The following is a 21305-nucleotide window of genomic DNA, read 5'->3' as shown; positions in this document are numbered from 1 at the left end:
AAATGGTGTTTTCTGACCATTAGAGGGCATACCAGACCCCCAAACCTCAGACACAGCTGCCAACACACAGTCCCGGGTTCAAACAGAAGTTCATTCATTTGTCGGTGTACCTTTGTTGAGCTTCTTTAAACCTAATATGGTACACCACAATCCTTTATCCTCCTCTGTTCCTCTATAGGCGAGCCTTGTCGTCTTTGTTCGCCAGTCACAAACGTCAATGGACTACAAATCCCAGCAGTCTCGAAATGCTGTGCCATCGGTTGCCGCGTGGCCTGCTGGGTGAAACAAGATGAGGCCCTAATTTGAAAAGGGAGTCGTAAGAAGCCATCAGGGCCACTGTCATTTTGGGTCTTTTTGCGTAATAGGGGGCTTTGTCCCCTGCTCGCTTCTTCGTCCTGAGTCAAGACTTTCTCGGAGATCATTTCAACTCCCGCGAGACGAGACTTTTTGCCTAGAGATTTTGACAAGTCCCGCTCTCCTCTCAAACATTGACAGCCACGCCCACAGTCCACCCACTTCTCATTCGTGTGAATGCTGTTATCAGACACAGTTCCTGCGCTCTCAGCTCCAAGCGGGGTCGGAAATAAAAGACAAAGAGTAGAAGACAAAGTAGAACGTCGTAAAGAGGTTCAAAAACATTAACACGATGCCCATGCAGAGCAGGTTAGAGATTATGAAAGTACGAGAATTCGAAAGTCTCAAAAAACTGATAGTAAAGATCACATTAGTACTAACAACCGGAAATTATTACTCAGTGAAATAACAGAACAGCAAGAAGAGATCGAATATATGGACCAGAAGTCTGTAAATATTGTTCAGATTTAATCTTTAATCTTGGAGATCGTCTATTCGTGTTGCCATCGGGGAAAAGTAGTGTGTCTTCCCAATGAAGAGGCGCATCGGCGAGAAATAAAAGATTTGTCGTTTGGTGAAAGTAAAATCCACATACGCGGGTGGCAGAGACGCGAAGTAGCTGGCACATAGCGCCCGCCCAGGGATTAGTGAGCGCAGCGAGCAGAGGGCAAAGCCCCCTAGTAATAAAAAACTATAATCCTGATCTTGCGGTTTAGTCCTCAGATATCCATCCCCATATCTGAAGTATACGAGAAGTCGCGGGGAGACCACTCCTGATTTTTTTTTTCAAATGCGCGCCTCCTTTTTGAAGACAGTCTGTCCCCTCACGTCACACACCAGCACGTTTATGCGAGGACCCCCAGGTGTGGTTTGGCCACCTTCTCCCCTTAAAGTGATATCCTTAAAACACTAGGACCTGCATTCTAAAGGGGACAAGGTGGCAGAAACAGACAAAGCGAATACAATATGCAGCAGTCCTTGGGGTCCCTGGGGGGTCCTTTCTTAAACACTGGAACCACCCGGGATGTTTGCTACAGCTGGGGAACCTTCTGCAAACTCAGGGAGGGGACGTCTTACAAATAAATATAAGTGGGCCACACTGGATACGTCAGCTAGTGCAAGAAGGAAGTTCAACGGTGACATGTCGTGTTCTCTAGGTGACCGTGTCCTAAACGGTGACATGTCGTGTTCTCTAGGTGACCGTGTCCTAAACAGTGACATGTCGTGTTCTCTAGGTGGCCGAGTTGTAAACGGTGACATGTCGTGTTCTCTAGGTGACTGAGTTGTAAACGGTGACATGTCGTGTTCTGTAGGTGTTCGAGTTGTAAACGGTGACATGTCGTGTTCTGTAGGTGTTCGAGTTGTAAACGGTGACATGTCGTGTTCTGTAGGTGGCAGAGTCCTAAACGGTGACATGTCGTGCTCCTGTATGTCACATAGGTGACGACATATACAAAATAAAGAGGCGTAAAACGAGTAGCTGAAGCAGACGCGGAGCGCGATTCACAAGCGGAGTGGCAGGGTGATAGGAATGTTACGAGCTGCCCCGAGGCCGAGGCCGAGGCTCACTTTATTTGGAAGCTAAGCAGATGCCCGTCCGGTGGATGCCGAGAAGCCATGAAGTCATCTCTCTCTCTTTCTGGCCCCCTGCTAAGCCCGGTCACTCATCCCAAACCGGCAGTGAAAAGAAACAGAAATAAAAAACAAAAGAAAGGCTGAAAGATGAAAGGCAGGCAGGCTGTGCGTGACGCTGCCCAGCTTGCATTCACTCGAGGGGCAGGTGTCACGAATAAAACCCGACCTGATTGAAATTCCAGTTGCCGGACTCACATTACGGCCCCCTTGGAACAGACTGGAAGTGTGTGACTTGTCGTTAACCCTTTAGGGACACTGAGGAGCATATCGGCTTGACTGGCAGACCCCTGCAAGTAGCCCCTCAGACTCCTACCTCATCGTCGGTTTGCTTCTACCATCCATCGGTTACATCTGCTTGATCCAATTTAAGGATTTCGGAGAGCCCAGCGAGTATCCCAGCAGCATGGAGTCCAAGGCAGGAATAGATCCTGGATGGGATGCCAGTCCCTAGTAGGGCAGTTTAGTAAGGGGCAGTCAGAGGGTGGGAGGAAAGCCAGACTGACCTGGACATGAAGAGGACTGGCATACTCCTTTGCTGATGCCAGAACTGAGCCTGGTACAAGGGAGCTCTTGGTTGGCCATAGTGCCAATGTTAAAGTGTATGTGCCTACAGAAGGAAGGAGGATTATCACTGCAGCCAGGGGCCGAATGTCGAGTGGGAGGGGCAATGGTGAGTGGGAGGGGCTATAGTGTAGAGTAAGAGGGGTTAACATCTGACCCTCCCACAACCCTAATCTTAACTACAGTGTAATGGGGCACACAATGGGCATCTGTCCCCTCCTACTCGGCGTTCACCCCCCTGGCTGCAGTGGCACATACTTCACAGAAGGGGCCAGAAAGTACCGGATGACTGGAACCAATGCACCACCGTCAGGACCCTAAAGAAAGGAACATTAGACAACTACAACAACTGGTTATGGAATCTGAGCACATTTCAGGCCATAATCGTCATATGACGCATTGCCGAAGCTGCAGACGAGCAGCAGAGAAAAGAGCAGACCACCAGAGCATTAGGACATTTGAACAATCAGGACGAGAAGAGGCCGTTCGGGCCAACAGAGCCCACCAGTCCTGTCGAGTTGTGAAGGTCCTCCTGCCCACCACACTACTTGGTCTCTTATTCCACGTGTCTGAGGTTCTCTGCGTAAAGAAAAACCTCCTAATGTTTGTGCGAAATTCACTGCTAGCAAGTGTCCAGCTGTGTCCCCGTGTTGTTGGTGAAGTCATTTTAAAGTCACCATCTCGACCCACAGGACTGATTCACTTCATCATTTTAAACAGTTCAGTCAGGTCTCCTCTTCATCTCCTTTTGCTTAAACTGAGAAGGTTCAGCTCTTCTAATCTTAACTCACAACTCATCAGACGTCCCGTTGTGTATTCAGGCCTCACATTGTGATTTCCTGCGTGTCGTATTTTACATTTACTGACATTACATTTCACCCCCTGTAGGCCTGAATCAGCCTCGTTGCTCCTCTCTGGACTTTCTCTATTGCTGGTATGTCCTTTTTGTAGAACCAAACTGCACCCAGGACCCCAGATGAGGCCTCACCAGTGTGTTATAAAGGTTGAGCAGACCCTCCTGTGACTTGTAATCCACACGTCAAGGCGCTATATAACCTGACATTCTGTTAGCCGTCTTAATGGCTTCTGCACACTGGCTGGCTTTCGATAGCTGAGAGTCCACTGCGACCCCTAAATCCTTCTCATAAGGTGGACTCCCGATTTTCAGACCGCCCATTGTGTATTCAGACCTCACATTTTCACTTCCTATGTGTAATTCTTTACATTTACTGACATTAAACTTCGTCTGCTATCCAAGTCCTTCCTCAATGATATAACAGATTCCAGATTATCTGCCAATCCACCTGTCTTGGTATCATATGCAAACTTCACCAGCCTGGTATTTCTATTCCTATTTAAATCATTTATAAATATTAAGAATAGCAGCGGCCCCAGCACTGCCCCCTGCTGGCCACCACGTGGTGCTGTTTGCTACACTCATGTCATTTGTGGTGAGATGCGTGCAAGAGAGAGAGAGAGAGAGGGAGAGAGGAAGAGAGAGAGAGAGAGGGAGGGAGGGAGAGAGAGAGAGAGGGAGAGAGAAAGAGGGAGGGAGAGAGAAAGAGGGGGGAAGAGAGAGAGAGAGAGGGAGAGGGGAGAGAGAGAGAGAGGGAGGGAGGGGGAGAGAGAGGGAGAGAGGAGAGAGAGAGAGAGAGAGAGCGGGAGGGAGGGAGCGAGCGCTGATTTAACACCACTTTGCCACACCCACCACACAGCAAACCCCACCCCTTCCCAGACTGAGAAGGGTCTGACTGCAGCCTGCAATACCGATGACATTGGTCAGGTAGCGCCCTTTGAGTCACGCGACCCTCCCGTAACCCTAACATGAACCACAGTGTAACGGGGGTCCTAATGTTAACCACACTCTAATGCAATGGCTGTTACGTGACTGACTTTGGAGGGGCGTTTTGTGATGTCAGGGCGTTACATGACTGACCTCACAGGTACTGTGGTCCGCAATTACAATCTGTTGCCTGGATTGGGTCCCGAATGGAGCCGTGCAACGGGTGACACCTCAGCACCACACTGGAACAGTGCATGGCATTCAAGTGGCGAAAAAATGTAAAAGTGCATGGATGCGCCATCTAGTGGTTGTAGCTGAGTGTGAGTGGAGCGGACTGCTTCATACATACATACATACACACACACACACAGGTCTTTCATTTATGTTTTTCTAATAGGATTGAAGGGTTCATCCCTTTCTGTTGGAATAAGTCAACAAAGAGGCTTCAGTCGGAGTCAGTTGGCAAACTGGGGTAGACCGCCCCCTCTGCCCCCAGCTACTCCTAACCAAGGCACTTCCTCCAGTGTCTCTGGGTGTGCTGCATCATCAGGCCACATTAAGCTCAGATTCCAAAACGTATGTTGAACTCTCGATCGCATAGTAACAATAAGTGTGGCAGGGTGGTCCCCCCCGAACTCTCGATCGCATAGTAGCAATAAGTGTGGCAGGGTGGTCCCCCATGAAGCCTTGAGCACGTGAAAGCAATAAATGGGAGTTGTCCCCAATGAAGTATCAATCGTGTCCAAGAAATGAATGGTGGCAAGAGGGGGGTCTCTTGATGGCATAGTAGCAATACATGTGACAGGGTGGTCCACCACGAAGCCTCGATCTTGTCAAGCAATAAATGGGGAATCTCCTATAAAGTGTCGAACGTGTCAAAGCAGGAAGCTGGGGGGAGTCCCCATAAACTCTTGTTTGCAAAGTAGCAATATATGGGGTGTGGGGGGGTGTTCAAATGTTGTAGCGATAAATGAATGTAGCGCTAGAGAACAATGAATCATTAGTGTAGAAATAAATAAAATGAAAAGCAACAAGGGGAGCAGCAAAAGCAAATACATCAAGTCAAGTGGCTTTACTGTCATAACATCCCCACACCACACTGCAGCATACAGTGACACGAAATGACAGGACTGTAGTGTGACAGGCACGTAAACGCAGACACGCACATCACTAGGCTGTATGTACGGTGGGTATAGAAAAGAATCCCCCCCTTCGGAATGTTCCCATTTTTTTTCTTTACAGCCTTAAATTAAAACACACACACTAATATTTTTTCCAGCTTTACTTACTCAATGCAACCTCTAACATCCAAGTGAAAGACATCAGAGCTACAGTTCAGAAGAATTATAAAAAATCAAAAACAAGACCTACTGAGATTAATAAAGGATCCCATCCATTATCCAACCTGCTATATCCTAACTACAGGGTCACGGGGTCTGCTGGAGCCAATCCCAGCCAACACAGGGCGCAAGGCAGGAAACAAACCCCAGGCAGGGTGCCAGCCCACCACAGGGCGCACACACATCAGGGACAATTTAGAATCGCTGATTCACCTAACCTGCATGTCTTTGGACTGTGGGAGGAAACCCACGCAGACACGGGGAGAACATGCAAACTCCACGCAGGGAGGACCCATGAAGAGAACCCACAGGTCTAATAAAGGACCCCCCATGTCATTTTGTTGACCCCCCTTTTTCTTTAATGACACCCTTGAGTCTGTTGATTCTTCTCTATCAGCTTTGCACACCTAGATTGTGTAATATTTGCCCCCCACTCGGTGTTCAAATTCGGTCAAACTGGCCGGTGAGCGTTGGTGGTCTGCTATCTTCAGATCTTTCCACAGATTTTCACTGTGATTTCGGTCTGGGCTCTGACTGGCCACACTAGGACATTCACTTTGTTCTCCTTCAGCCACCATGTGCTTCAAGTCATCGTCGTGTTGAAAGCTGAACATTCTGCACATCTTCAACTTTCTGGCAGAGGGTAGCAGGTTTTCCTCAAGAACTTGCCGGTATTTTGCACCATCCATTTTCTCCTTCTACCCTAACGAGAGCCCCAGGCCCCCCACAACAGGATGCTGCCCCCTTCATGCTTTACTGTAGGTATGGTGTGTTGTGGATGGTGAGCTGCACTGGCGTACCGTTTGGTATTGAGGCCAATTAGTTTGATTTTGGTCTCATCTGACCATAAGACCTTTACCTACTTGGCATCAGAATCTTCAAGGTGCATTCTGGCAAAGCTCAGACGAGCCTTAATGTGGCCTTTCTTGAGAAGTGCGACCCTCCTGAACAAGTCACAATTGTGGAGCGCTTGTCAAATTGTTGTCACCTGCACACCATTAATGACCACTCTTTGACATAAAGTCCTGTAACTCCTTCAAAGTGGCCATTGGCCTCTCAGTAGCCTCTCTCACCAGTTTCCTCCTTGCTCTTCCATCCTAGTAGTGCCAAACACTTCTTTATTGTGGACTTTACTGGGCTCCTTGGGATTGATAAAGCCTTTGAGATGTTTTGGTCTCCATCTCCTGCCTTCTGTCTGTCCACAACTCTGTCCCTGAGATCTTCTGAAAGTGGCCTGCCACCCGTAGTCAGTTGTTTGCTGTCAGTTGCTCTGCCAAGGAAGGGAATGAATGGACCAGGAACAGCTTCACTGATCACACTCATTACAGCTGATCAACGGTGGGAGGAAGACAGCAACCACAATGGAAATGGTGGGCATTGACACACTGATGGAGTTTAGGGGGGTCCTTTATTCATCTCAGGATTTCTTGTTTTGATTTTTTAAAACTCTTCTGAACTGTAGCTTGATGTCTTTCACTTGGATGTTAGAGAATGAATTGAGTAAGTAAAGCTGGGAAGAAATATTGGTTTGTGTGTGTTATCATTTAAGGCCATAAAGAAAAAAAATGGGAATATTTCAAAGGGGGGGATTCTTTTCTATACCCACTGTAGATAAGTAACAGGTAAATGAATAGATGGTGATAAATTAAAATGAATGGATAATAAAAAGAACAACAGATAATTAAGCCAACACTAGTAACCGCTATCCTGCCTTTACTGTGGTCACCTGAGGAATAGCAAGCTGGTACATCTGCAGCACTTTGGGGCACCAAGCCAAGCCGGCTGACCCCTTTTACTTGACAAACATGATGGCGTTTAACAACATTAACAAAATAAAGTCACCCCACTGCAATGGGGGAGTCGAATCTTCTTTCCCTGAGCTCCTCTCCTCGGTCACTGGAGCCTCAAGTGACATTTTACCTCAGGATGAGATCTCAGATTTATAGCCCAGGAACCAGTTAGTTGGCCTTTCTGTGCTGTGGGACAGAGAGAAGACAAGGTGGTAAGTGGAGGCAGCGCCCCCTCTCTGCCCAGGATGGTATCACCTACCTGTGTAGAATTTGGAAGGTTGCCCCCGGGACGTGCCATGTGTGACAGCACAGAGTTCAGGGTCCGGACAGTCAAAGTGTATTGGAGATAATGCAGAACCTGGCCGAACCAGAAGTGGGACAAAGAGACCCACCCAAACCAGTCAGGTATTTCTAAGACAGCAGCCCCTTCACCTCCTCTGTTAAGACGGTGACTGACCTCAGGGTCTCCCCCGTGGTCAGTCCTTCAGCCCCCTTAAATGACTGCTAGGCTAATGAGGTGCCCTGGCATTCCATGAGCCCATTTACTGTATCTGGGGTCTGATGCTGCCAGGGGCCCTGCAGTGGAGCAGAAAATAAACATGGAAACGTCTGGATCAGAAGATGCACATCGATGGAGGACTGTGGTCCTAACTCGTTTCAGGGGGTCAGACAGGTGCGTTTCTTTCTCTCATTCGTTTTATTTCTTGAAATCGCTAAGCCGTAACAGACACGTTTCTCTTTGATCGTATAAACTGAATGATTCAGGAGTTTGGGGGGCACAGGAGGGTCTGGAACAAAAAAAAAGAATTCTGTCATGCAGGACCAAAATTTCCTGAAAATCCGCCTGTTCCAGTCAGGTGCCGCCTCAGTTTCCATTCACTTGCCATGGCTTTAATTACCTAATTGTTAATTTTTTTTTCTTCTCTTTTTTACGTTTCCCAGAAGCGCTATATTAATCACTGGCTTAGGGGCAAATGGCCAGCAAGAAGGGAAAAGAAAAAAAAATGTCGGTGACTTGTCGGGGTGAGAGGGGCGGGTGAAGCGGGGAGCTGAATGTGCCGCGCCATTGAAAACGAGTTCTGGCAGTTTGAAAATACGCACGGAGGCCAGAGGAAATACTGCGCGATTGATTCCAGACAGCCTAGGAATGTGGATCAAAAGGGAAAATGCCTGAAAGTATTTATTTTGAGAATTCCTCAGCTGCTGCACAGTGGCATTAATAGCCCTGGGGCTTTGCTTCTTTAACGCTTCTTTTCGTCTTGTATTTTATGATTATCATTATTATTATTCTAAGGATCCTTTTTTGGTTTCCCCCTTAAGTTGTCTCGGCCATATTCGCGATGATCCAGCGTTATGCTCAGGTGGACACTAAAGGTAACCCCGCCCCCATTGACCACGCCCCCTCCGGTGAGCCGACCTCGTGTTTTCCTGAGCTGTCATTCGGGTCACTTACTACGTTTTTTTTTATTATTATTATTGTTGCGTGTTTCCCTCAAGGTGGATTAGTGTCTAGTTACAGAACAGACCATCGCTCCGTCTTTAGATGAACGCGGCTGTGCGAGTTTACGGATTATACCGCGCCTCGCCGACCGCCTCTCTTTCTTGGCTTCTCTTTTTTCCCTTCCCTTTTGTCAGAAACAGACGTAATTAAGATTTCTGTGAACTGCTGGACAAAATGTCACTGTAGCCCTGGCAGCCCTTCCACTCACACCATTTTTTACAGTTGCCTTTTGTGTTAATCGTCATTGATGCTTGTTTGTGGACCAGTAGCTGAACTGGAGGTTCTTTGGGACGATGAAGTGCAAATTGCTATTGTCAGCTTCCCAAGGCTGGTTCATCTCTAATAATCTGAGGGGGGGGGTGCTAAAATTCAGTGCTCCAGTCATTCCACCAATGGATACAGGGTGACTCGAAAGAATATTCTGCTGGAATCATGGACTCGCAGGTGCGGAATCAGGGAAACAGGAAGATAGACTGACAGACAGACAGATAGATAGATAGGCACTATATAATGATTGATAGATAGATACTGTTTAATGATTGATAGATAGATAGATAGATAGATGGATAGATAGATAGATAGATAGATAGATAGATAGATAGATAGATAGATAGATAGATAGATAGATAGATAGATAGATAGATAGATAGATAGATAGATAGGCACTATATAATGATTGATAGATAGATAGATAGATAGATAGATAGATAGATAGATAGATAGATAGATAGATAGATAGATAGATAGGCACTATATAATGATAGATAGATAGATAGATAAAGAGGCACTATATAATGATAGATAGATAGATAGATACTATATAATGATAGATAGATAGATAGATAAAGAGGCACTATATAATGATAGATAGATAGATAGATAGATAGATAGATAGATAGATAGATAGATAGATAGATAGATAGATAGATAGATAGATAGATAGGCACTGTTTAATTATAGATAGATAGATAGATAGATAGATAGATAGATAGATAGATAGATAGATTGATAGATAGATAGATAGATAGATAGATAGATAGATAGATATGAAAGGCACTATATAATAGATAGATAGATAGTAATGCTGGTAATCATCAGTCAGACCCCATGTGAGAGGAAAGTGGACAGTCATATTAGAGGGTCCTTTAGGAGCTTAGGCAATATAGAGGACCTCCTTCTGCCAGACCACCATCACACCCCACTTGTCTGCAGATCGGATGACTTTGTCCTTTCAATTGGTGCCTGAAGTTCACCTTTGATAAGGTTGGACCCTCGTTTTTTGGGACAAGGAAGGCTCCTGGGAATTTATTTAGAGTGCTGATTGATGAAATAATCAACAGGTCCAAAATGTCCACCCAGAAATTCTTGACGTTGATGGCTTACAAAAAGTTATTTGGGGTAATCAAAATAAAAAGGATGCAGAGGCTATTATGTTCAAAGCCATGCCCAGCTTGTGTTAGGACCCCCCCAATATAAGGGCATTTTCAAGGGAAGTGCAAGCCTGCTCGGGTCCATAAAGCCTATAGATGATGTCCTCAGAACAGGAAACCCTGCCATGTAATTAAAATTGATGATGGATCATAGAAACAAGACTTAGAGTTGAACACCAAGCTTCGTGATCAGCAAGGACTGACTGGTGGGAATGAAAACCTTCAGCCATTGCGGCCCCCGGGACTGTGAGTGAGGACCCCAGAATACTGCAGTGTGCCCTGAAGGAACCGATTTCAGTGGGCACTGGAATGATATAACTGGCGATGTACTTTGAGGATGCTGCCAGCCTTTAGTGCGCCCTGTGAAAGCCACCACAAAGCGTCACCGTTGGTGTTAGAATGGCATTGGTGTTATGGAGGAGAGACCAGAATTGTGTCACTTGGAAATTGTGGGTATGGAAGTTAATGGAAAGATTTCAAGCGGCATTTACCAGAAAGGTATCCACCACCACCACCACCACCCTTTGCTTTGTGTCACCTCATCGGCTGGCATGCCTGCACTTCTGTCCCCATGATCTCACTCTGGAAGGCAGAGAGCTCCGTGTGCCACTGTAGGAAAATATGGGACGGGTGGGGCAAGGGGCAAAAAAAAAAAAAAAAATGCCGGGAACTTCTGGAAAGCCGTATTTCAATCAAGGCGTTTTATTAGGGAATCCCAGCTTGGAAAAATGTAGCCTGAAATCAATTCCAGATGACCGAAATGACAACGAGCAACACTTGACTAAACAGATTATTTAAGAGAGGGGAACACTGGCAGGCTCCGAGAAGGCCGAGAGTCAGCGTGCTGTGAGGGTTTCTTTCCTTTTAGTGAGACGGCTTGCCAAGAATTATTGCATCGTAAAAATGTTCTGCACGTAGGGCAGCCCGCTTGCATGCTCTCGGTGTTCTTTTCCATCTCGGGTTGGCAGATATTATACGAGGGGGAATGAAAACCGTAACAGCGACTAAACCTCTCGTACCGGTAACTGTGAGCGGATGTCTACTGCCCGACAATCTACAATTTTGCCACCCCTTGTGACACTCGTCCTCCTGGCAAGCCTGCTCCTGCCGATTTCACCCCATGCCATGCATAGCAGATTCCCCAGATGCCATCAGCTTCGTGCCAGTCTGCCCGAGTTGAAACCATTTTACCCTCACGGCCTACTTTCATGCACCACTGCATGCCCACTTGCCCTGGCACAATTCACCCACCGACAATCCAAATGGGAGCAAAGCGAGTCTGAACATGAGCTGCTGCTTCAGAATGAGGATGGCATCAAGATGCCGAGTCTGATTATTGTGTTACTTTGGTATTTCTTGATGAGATTAAACCCTAACAGAGACCAGTTTGAATGACGTGGCACGACCATTTTGGGGGGACGCAATGTAAATCACAAAAGCCCTGTTGCCATTTGCTTTTTGCCCACCGTCGCAGCAGAGTGGAATGTGTAATGTTTTTGTTGGCCGAGTCGGACGTCTCTTCTCATTATATAAGAGTGCGCCCTGGGAGTGCCGTCTCTGGGTCAGTGGTCCCCCCGCGCCAGCAGACCGCACACTCAGCTGAGGTATCGGTGTCTGCAGCGCCCACCGGGACGCTTGTGGAATGCGATTGTTGTCTCTGGAGCTCCGGTGCCCTTTGTGAAGCTCGGAGGTGGCGTCATCTCAGCCACGAGAACAACCGAAGCTTTCTTCTCGGGTTCTGCGCATCTGACAGGCAACTGCCCCCTAAAATCGAACAGAAATAAACAGCTGGCTTTGGGTGGCGGTCTTCATGTGGCATTGCCACACATAGCCACGGGGTTAGGGGTTCATAGCAGTCACCCGCCTGTTGACTGAAGGTCACGCAGTGTTTATGAGCGGGGAGATCGGTGGTGAAGGGCCTGCACTCAAGTGCGGAGTTTCCCCATGGGGTACCCCAAATTTGGGGGGCTCTTCTTAGTAACTGGGGTAGAACCTGCTGCCTTTCATTTTCAGCACCCACTCCCTTTCTTAGGTTTACCACAAGGAGGTGCTGTTGTGAAGGGCACATTCACATCACATGTCACGTCTTGATCTCCAGCATCAAGGGGCGGGGGGGGGTCTTAGGCTGCGTGCCCATGCCAACGGGCAGAAAATAAATACGAGTTTCCACGTGAAACACCTCAGGAACTCGGAGCTACGAGTCGGACAGTTTGGAGAAAACAAAGCTACAAAGCTTGGTGATCTCCAAGTGAGCTGTGACATGACGCGGGGTCTTTCACCTTAGTGAATCCTAAAATTTAAAGATGGTCCGATGGCCTTGTGGATGCCACATTAGGGGATGGCGTCACTTCACCCCGCCTGTGCTTAGGAGGGATGGAGAGGTGCTGACCTCCTCTGGGGAAACTGTGGAGCGGTGGGAGAAGCACCCAGTGGACGTGCCCTCCTACCAGGGGAGGGGATCCCATCACTGTTGGCCAAGTCACTATGGTGGGCCGAAGCTACCGGGGTGGATGAAATCGGACCCAAGATGCTGAAAGCGCCGGACTTGGATGGGATGGAATTAGTTGTGTTAGTGAATTAAAGAAGTGGGAGGATGAGAACTACTTGTCTTTAAACACCGAAATGCTGGAGATGTTAATTATTGGGGGGAGCGATGCTGACCACCAGCATATTTTGTCATCATTTAACTCAGTTGGAACCACCATTCAGTTTATTTACAACGTAGGCATTAGCTTTGATTCTAGCATGTCATTACAAAGTTGTCCAAATCAGGTTTGTTCCATCTTAAAAATGTTGGGAATTTAAGGCACTTTCTAAATAAACGGGATTCTGAGAAATTAATTCATGGACTTACTTCTAGTAGGACGGACTACTGCAATGCTGCGAGATCACTGGATGTTCAAACTGTTCTTTATGCAGCGTCCAGTTAATCCAAAATGCTGCTGCAAGAGTCATTACAAGAACAAAAAAATACGAACACGTAACCGCAGTTGTAGAGTCGTTACACTGGCGCCCGGTTAAGTTTAGGGCTCATTTCAAAATCCTCCTTTTAACATATAAAGCCTTAAATGGCCGAAGAATGGCTTACTTATCTGAACTTATCATGACTTACAAACCTGAATGTGCATTAAGATCTCAAGATGCCGGTCTGCTTAGAATTCCAGTAATTAATAAAATAGTCCGGTGTCAAGCTTTTAGTTACTGGGCCCCTAAAATGTGGACTGGTCTGCCTGCTACTGTAAGAGGTGCCCCTTCAGTCTCAGCTTTTGAAGACTTCAGTTTAGCACACCCTGACTAGAGCTGCTGATTAACTGTACAGACTGCATCTCCGTTGTTAGTCATTAGCACTGAAACACAAGTAACATGACGGTTAGAATGTGTTACTCACCCTCACCTGTTCTGTTTCTCTTCTCGGTACTCAAATATACACATAACTTTATAAGATGTCACTACTACCTACTGTATAATAGGCATATCATATTAGTAAAGATATATCCAATAAGATATTGTCTATAATTACATATACAAAATACTATTTTATTATCAGATTATGTATCAAATTATCCCATGAGATGTTATTATCCATAATAGTATTTGTTAAGACATACATATCAGCAGATATAATTTTATAATGAGTGTCTGTGAAATGCCAAATTTCCCCCTGGGGACAAATAAAGGTCTATCTATCTATCTGTTATATAGTGCCTTTCATATCTATCTATCTATCTATCTACATTAGCATTTAATAAGTCATATCATATAGGTAATGAATTATGATAAGATATTGTCTATAACTATATATGATAAGATGTAATTTTATATCATGTCATGCATCAAAAATATGAGATTTCATTATTTGTAATAGCATTTCATATCAACAGATATCATTATTAAATATTATAATGTGTCATTACCTTGTCACACATATGTGTCCAGGGGTCCCCAGACAAGCTTGACTGAGGTAAGCAATCCGACTCCAAGGCAAGAGGGCGCACTGTCACTAATGGTATCCTGTTCTGTTAACAGAATTTGATGAGCCATACTGTATCACATCATTATACGTATATTAACAGACATAATTTCAAAGTATAACAATAGCATATGATAAGACATATTTGTTATCATACCTCATATATGAAAAGATACATCATAAGACATTGTCTATAATTACACAGAAGATATAATTTTATATCATATCAGAGATATTGTGAGATGTCATTATCTATAATGGTATTTCATAAGACATACTGCATAATATTATCATCTATCACATTATATCAAAAGATATAATAAGTTCATATTATTAGATATTATTCCCTGTAATACTACATGATAAGACTTATTATCATATATGCAAAAATCCTAAGATATCCTACAGTAAGATATCATTTTATATCAAGCATTCATCAAATGATGTCCTATCATATGATGTCATTAAGTACAGCAGCTTTTGATCACATCACGTCACATCATGTCTTGACACTTCAAATCACGTCATGTCACATCATATCACATCATATCATGTCACATCACGTCATGTCACATCATGTCATGTCACGTCACGTCACATCACATCACGTCATGTCACATCACGTCACGTCACATCACGTCACATCATATCATGTCACATCATATCATGTCACATCACATCATGTCATGTCACATCATGTCACATCATGTCATGTCACATCTCTTTCTGCGTCCACACACACACCAGAAGCCGTCGAGCTCCCATTCCTTGAGGTTCCACTTCTCCACTTTTTCCATCTCCATCTTTGCTTCCTCCCCTCTGTGTGTGTTGCGTCTGTGTGCCCCCCGTAGCCTCGCTAACGTGCTGTTTGTCCTTTGGAGGTGGCGCACTCACCAGTGGGAAATTTCACGAATTTCAAAAATGTGACGGACGGCCCGCATGTCTTGTTTTCACTGCACCCCCTCAGCCCCAATCCCCTGATAGGATTTCCTGCGTGAGGCGCAGCTCTTGGCAGAACAAACAGCCTCCTCTGTCTCCCGCGCGCCACACTGCCCTCTTTGTGCCCGCTGTTTGCACAGCTTGGCCCCTGGAACTCCACGGGATTGGTGCACACAAGCGCTGCCCTGTTCTTTGCGAGAAGACGAAGGTGAATAGGACCAGAGGATGTTTAACCGAGAGGGAGAGCAGCCTGGGAACGCAAGCCACTTCCAGGTTTATTTTTAAATGTGAACAGATGCTCCCCTGTGCTCCCGGGGGCTGGTGTTTCGGTTTTGTGGTGGTCTAACTGCCTCGTAACCTGCACAAACATTTACAAATCAACAAACACACGCTGGGCCCTTCAGCTCCCCACACCAGCGGATCACAAAACAACATTCAAGATGTCGCTCAGCTCTGCCTCACCTTAGGCCACAAATCTAAAGGCTCCCTTTGATGTGGATGCTGCCCCCCCAGTCCCACCTGGTCTGCTCAGGCTGGTTGGGTCCGGTCTGAGCCGCTCCGCTCCCCAGGAGAAGAGTGGCGCACTGCCGCCATGGTGTTTCCTCTCAGCCTGATGCCAAGTAAGCACCGAGCGGCCGCAGAATCCGCCAGCGTCGGATGCTCAGCTCGAAATTCCTTTGGTGCGACTCGCTGGACGTTGTCATGTTGGTCACTCGTGAGCACCATGTGGTGTCCTGTGGAGGTGACGCAGGGCGGGGCGGACATTAGACTTTAGTCAGATTTGTCCATCCGTGTCCAGGCTCAATCCATTCGGTCCAGGGGTCCGGGGACCCAACAGACTTTTAGAAGTGTTTCCGCCACGTCCTCAGCTGACCTAGCAGCGCGTCTTCTTTAGACTTTGAGGTGGGAAACAGCATGTGAACACGGGTAGAACACGTAAGCTGGCGTCTGAGCCCCGTGTGGCAGCCGAATCACCCACCGGGCTTGAACTTTACAAGCAGACGATCAGAAAATAAAGAAACTGGCCGCTTGAAAATAAACAAAAGTGAACAAAAAACAAAACAGCAACAGCCAACGCAGACACTGCAGACCACCTCTGTGAGACTCGCCGCCATGCCACATTGGCCCAGCGGCAACCCACGTTAAAAATAACCAAACCCCCCTCGACAGGCAAGCGCATAAGTGTGCTCATGTTCCCCTTGGGGTACGTATGTGCATGGCCACTGGGGTGTGCAGACCGCGTATAGACGTGGGGTCTTCATATTTGTGTGTGCCTCTATGTGTGCATTTCTGAGATTATTTAAGAGACACGCGTACACAGGTGAAGTCCATATCTTCTACATGCGTGTGGGCTTAACGGTCTGTGAATAAGCGTGAACTTGTGTGTAGTCGCATGGTGAGTACAGCGTGTGTTCTATTGGGTGGTATGCACGTGTGCTGAGGGGTCCGTCTTCACTAAACTGTAATACCACCCCGAGACTCAAGGTGGAGCTGTCAGTGATAACCTTTTCCTCTTTTGCCTTCAGACGTGAAGACAACCAATCAGAAAGCTGACATCACTTCCACCCGAAGGCTCCACCCCTTTGCCACACAGCATACATGAGATCCTGCAATGGCAGAAGTGTGTGAGCGAGCCGGTCTGTTAGCACAGAGGAACTGAAGAAGAAGGGGCAAAGTTTACTGTGGGTAGCGACCTCCTTCACATCTTCTGCACCTCTGGGATGGCCGGTGGGGTGTGCTGGGCTGGTCGTATCACTTCAAGAGAGGACCACCGAATCAACAAGCGAACTAAAAAGGGCAGGCTCAGTGATGGGACGCACTCGGGACCCCCTGGAGGTTATGGTGGAGGAGAGAATAAAAACAAAACTGACGGCCGTTATGAACAACGCCGCACATCCTCTCTGTGACACTCCAGCACTGAGAATTCAGGAAATACACGTCAAGCTACGGGGGAGCTTCATTCCTGTGGCAATCCACCTTTATAGCGCCTCACTGTGACACCCATCTTATCTTTAGCCAAGTCAGAAGCTTTTTCTTTTCTTGTAATTCTTGTGCATTTATGAGAGGGGCTGATGTTGTTGCTTTTGTTATAATATTTCTTTACCTTCTGTAAAAGCTACACTTCACCCTTGAGACAAATCAATTGCTTCCTATTTATTATATAGTGCCTTTCACATCTATCTATCACATATTATTCCCAAATATGTTTAATCCCATTCAGGGTGACAGGAGACTGGACTGGGCACATCGCCACATAAGGTGATGGCACAGCATGAAAACAGCTGATAAGTGCAATAAGCTGGACTGGAAAAGAATAAAAAGGTGGCAGTTCCTACAAGGAGTTTCAAGATGGTTTACTGAGGCCAAGAGTACAATTTAATCAGAGCGCCCAACTCAGAAGAGCTAACAAACAGTCCTTTCCAGGCCTTGTGTTTGTGTGCCATTCTTGGCACTTCATAAAATTCTGGGGATCACAAAGCCCCAGTGCCATTGAGTGGCACCAAAGACTACTGCACTCCTGTGCATTCTATACTTTCTGGGCCACTTGGTCCCACTGTTTCCACTCTTCCCAGAATAAACCTTAATAAAAGGATATGTGTCTGCATGTCTGTGGATTTGTGTTTCCATCTGTATGCTATGTCTCTGTCATTCCAACAGATGGCACATCACAAACATTAACAATGCTTTCACGAATCCCATACCAAATAGCACATAACAGAGGCATATGCATTGCACTTTTCACCCCAACAGATGATGCATCCTAGATGTTTGCAGTAATAAAATGCATTGCATGTGTCATTCCAACAGGTGGCACATGCACAAACAAACACTACTTTTACAAACGCCACACCAAAGGGCATATAACAGAGACATATGCATTGCATTTGACATTCCAACAGATGGTGCATTGTAGAAATTTGTAATAAAATGTACTGCACTTGTCATTCCAACAGGTGGCACATCACAAACAAAAACACTGCTTTTAAGAATCTCACACCTAATGGCATAAAACAGAGACATGTGCATCGCATTTGACATTCCAACAGATGGTGCATCAAAGATATTTGTAGGAGTAAAATGCATTGCATTTTTCATTCAAACGGATGGTGCATTGTAGATATTTGCAGCAGTAAAATGTACTGCACTTGTCATTCCAACAGGTGGCGCATCACAAACAAAAACACTGCTTTTAAGAATCTCACACCAAATGGCATAAAACAGAGACATGTGCATCGCATTTGACATTCCAACAGATGGTGCATCATTCACATTACCACTGCTTTACAAATCCCATTCCAAATAGCATATAACAGGGGCTGTGAGAAAGGTTGTGGAGTGTGCAGTGGGCAGGGCAAGAGTCGCAGATTCTTTGACGTTGGACCTTTTTCCTCAGCTGCCTCTGACAAGTGTGGTGAGACCTCAACGACGCTCCATTCAGCTCAAGATTGACAGAACAGTCTGATGCGTTGAACCCTGGCTTTTTTAGCCACATCAGTGTCTGGGTCTACCATCATGGTGACGTGTGAGCACACTCAGGTTGGTGCTCTGCTCACAGAGGGGTCTTTGCATATTTGAGAGAAAAGGTAACAGGAACATCTCTCTGACATTCATCTATCCATCCATTATCCAACCCGCTATATCTTAACTACAGGGTCACAGGGGTCTGCTGGAGCCAATACCAGCCAACACAGGGCGCAAGGCAGGAAACAAACCCCGGGGAGGGTGCCAGCCCACCACAGGGCACACTCACCAAGCACACACTAGGGACAATTTAGGACCACCAATGCACCTAACCTGCATGTCTTTGGACTGTGGGAGGAAACCCACGCAGACACTGGGGAGAACATGCAAACTCCACGCAGGGAGGAGGACCCAGGAAGCGAACCCAGGTCTCCTAACTACAAGGCAGCAGCGCTACCCACTGTGCCACCGTGTCGCCTTAAACCTGTCCAATACCTAAATAAAAAGACCACCAGGACCCCAGTTCTAGACATTTGAAAGCAATTACTGGATGTGCTTTGGATGCATGTTTGACATGCAGAGCTGCTGTATTGATGAAGGTGGGCGCCAGAACTCAATTGCCTGATTTGGAAAATGTGCCACCACTTCTGTGGGCTTTCATTCACCCAGTCTCAGGTTTAAGGCAAAGCTGCACTGAAAAACTTCAGGAGGAGTTAACCTGGAAGATCACCAACACCAGGGAGACACACAGAGGTGATTAAGAGTTTGTTGGGGTTCAACAGGATGTCCCCCTAGGAGAAGAACATCAAAATGAATAGCTCCTGGTTACTTACCTCCAGGCTGGTGCCCAACTGCCAGTATGTCAAGGGTCTTCCCGGCTGCCCTTTGTTTGCGTGTCACAGTTCGTCCCAGTTTTGTCACAGTGTGTCCCATTTTCATTTCACATAACCCATCATTATGTTCTCCTGCTTCATCACAGGATGTCTCCTCCATCATTATGTCTGTTTAATACAACTGAAGAGTACGGTGGCCAAACCAATCTGGGATCTCAGAGGAAAAGCCTACACGGGCACACGGAGAACCTTTAAACGGCACCCACTCAGGGTCTAGGCTGGGATTTGAACCCGGGACTTTGGAACTGTAAGAGAGTGGTGGTAATCACTGAATCCCCAGTTAGAACGCCTGCTAACCTTCCATAGTACCCCAAAACTAGCTGCCATGAAGCCGCCCCCTGAAGTCATCCATGGACAAGCCTTTCTCACCTTACCTGACGTCAGCTCTGTGTGGGTACCAAGGTCTTGACCTTTCTTTCTTTTTCTTTCTTTTCACGCATTCTTTCAATGCCGCGTAAATGAGAACAAAGCGCCCAGAAAGGGAGCGTGCGGAGAACGGGATGTCCCGAAATTTCGCCAAAGTGCCGCTGCTTCCTTGGCGATCAGTGCTGAGTAGGCACGCCATGCGCGTCTCGTTACCTGCGCCGAGCAGGCCGAGCGATCCAGGAGGATTACGTAAAGCTAGAGCGCCCTCTGGTGTTCACTCTTATGTTTGCTGACCGCGCTCACCCGTTGGATGTTGTAGCTCGGGAATGACTTGGCTTTCTTTGCTTATTGTATACTAGGGGGCTTCGCTCCCCCAGAACCTGTCTGCCACTCGCATATGTGGATTTCACTTTCACCAAACAACAATACTTTTAATTCTCGTGGATACGCCTCTTCATTGGGAAGAAACGCTACTTTTCCGTGATGGCAACATGAATTAGACGATCTACAAGTCTCCGACTTAAAGGTTAAATGCAAACATTATATTCGATCTCTTTTCGCTGTTCCGTTATTTCACCGAGTAACAATTTCCGTTTGTTTGCGCTAATGCGATCTTTCCTATCATTTTTCTGAGACTTTCGAATTTTCATACTTTCATTATCTCTAACCTGCTCTGCATGTGTACCGTGCCGACGTTTATGAATTCTTTACGACGTTCTACTTTGTCATCTACTCTTTGTCTTTTATTTCCGGCCCCGGTTGTGGTTAAATCTCTTGGCACAAAGTCTCCTCTCGCGGGACATGAAAGTATCTCACTCTCTGAAAAAAGTCATGTCTTGTCGCAGGATTTTTTTTTTTATTATAATAGAGAGATTACGTTTTCCTATGCTAATACTACTGTTTCAACTAATAAACGGCGTTCTATGCGTCCAGGCAAATATGTCACTTACAATGATGGTGACATGCTAGTTTTAATCTTATCAAAGTAAGTGAAATGTATGCAAATGATGCAGCCGAACTATCCAATCAATACACAACGTTCTACATTGTCCCTAGTGCGTGCTTGGTGTGTGCCCTGCGGTGGGTTGGCGCCCTGCAGCCCGGGATTGGCTCCAGCAGACCCCCGTGACCCTGTGTTCGGATTCAGCGGGTTGGAAAATGGATGGGTGGTGTTTTGGTTTATGCCATTAGCATCGGACCTCCGGACTACGCGGGCAAACTAGTTTGGCGGAAGAATACACAGCAACGCAGCGTATGAGTGAGGGAGGGAGTTGGCGAACT

At 46.5% G+C, this 21305-nt stretch overlaps 1 long non-coding RNA gene across 1 annotated transcript; it reads right to left on the bottom strand.

The window, feature by feature from the left end:
- Window positions 1-7295: 7295 nt before the first annotated feature.
- Window positions 7296-20308, bottom strand: LOC120540009. The gene is made up of 3 exons (XR_005635739.1): window positions 20033-20308; window positions 14309-14410; window positions 7296-7649 (listed from the first exon to the last, which is right to left on the bottom strand). It is a non-coding gene; the product is annotated as an uncharacterized LOC120540009 (long non-coding RNA).
- Window positions 20309-21305: the final 997 nt, after the last annotated feature.

Source organism: Polypterus senegalus, chromosome 12 (genome assembly GCF_016835505.1).
Source record: "Polypterus senegalus isolate Bchr_013 chromosome 12, ASM1683550v1, whole genome shotgun sequence".
Classification (NCBI taxonomy): Eukaryota; Metazoa; Chordata; class Cladistia; order Polypteriformes; family Polypteridae; genus Polypterus; species Polypterus senegalus.
Note: the sequence above shows the minus strand (reverse complement) of the source record. Positions and strands in the feature narration are given on the sequence as shown.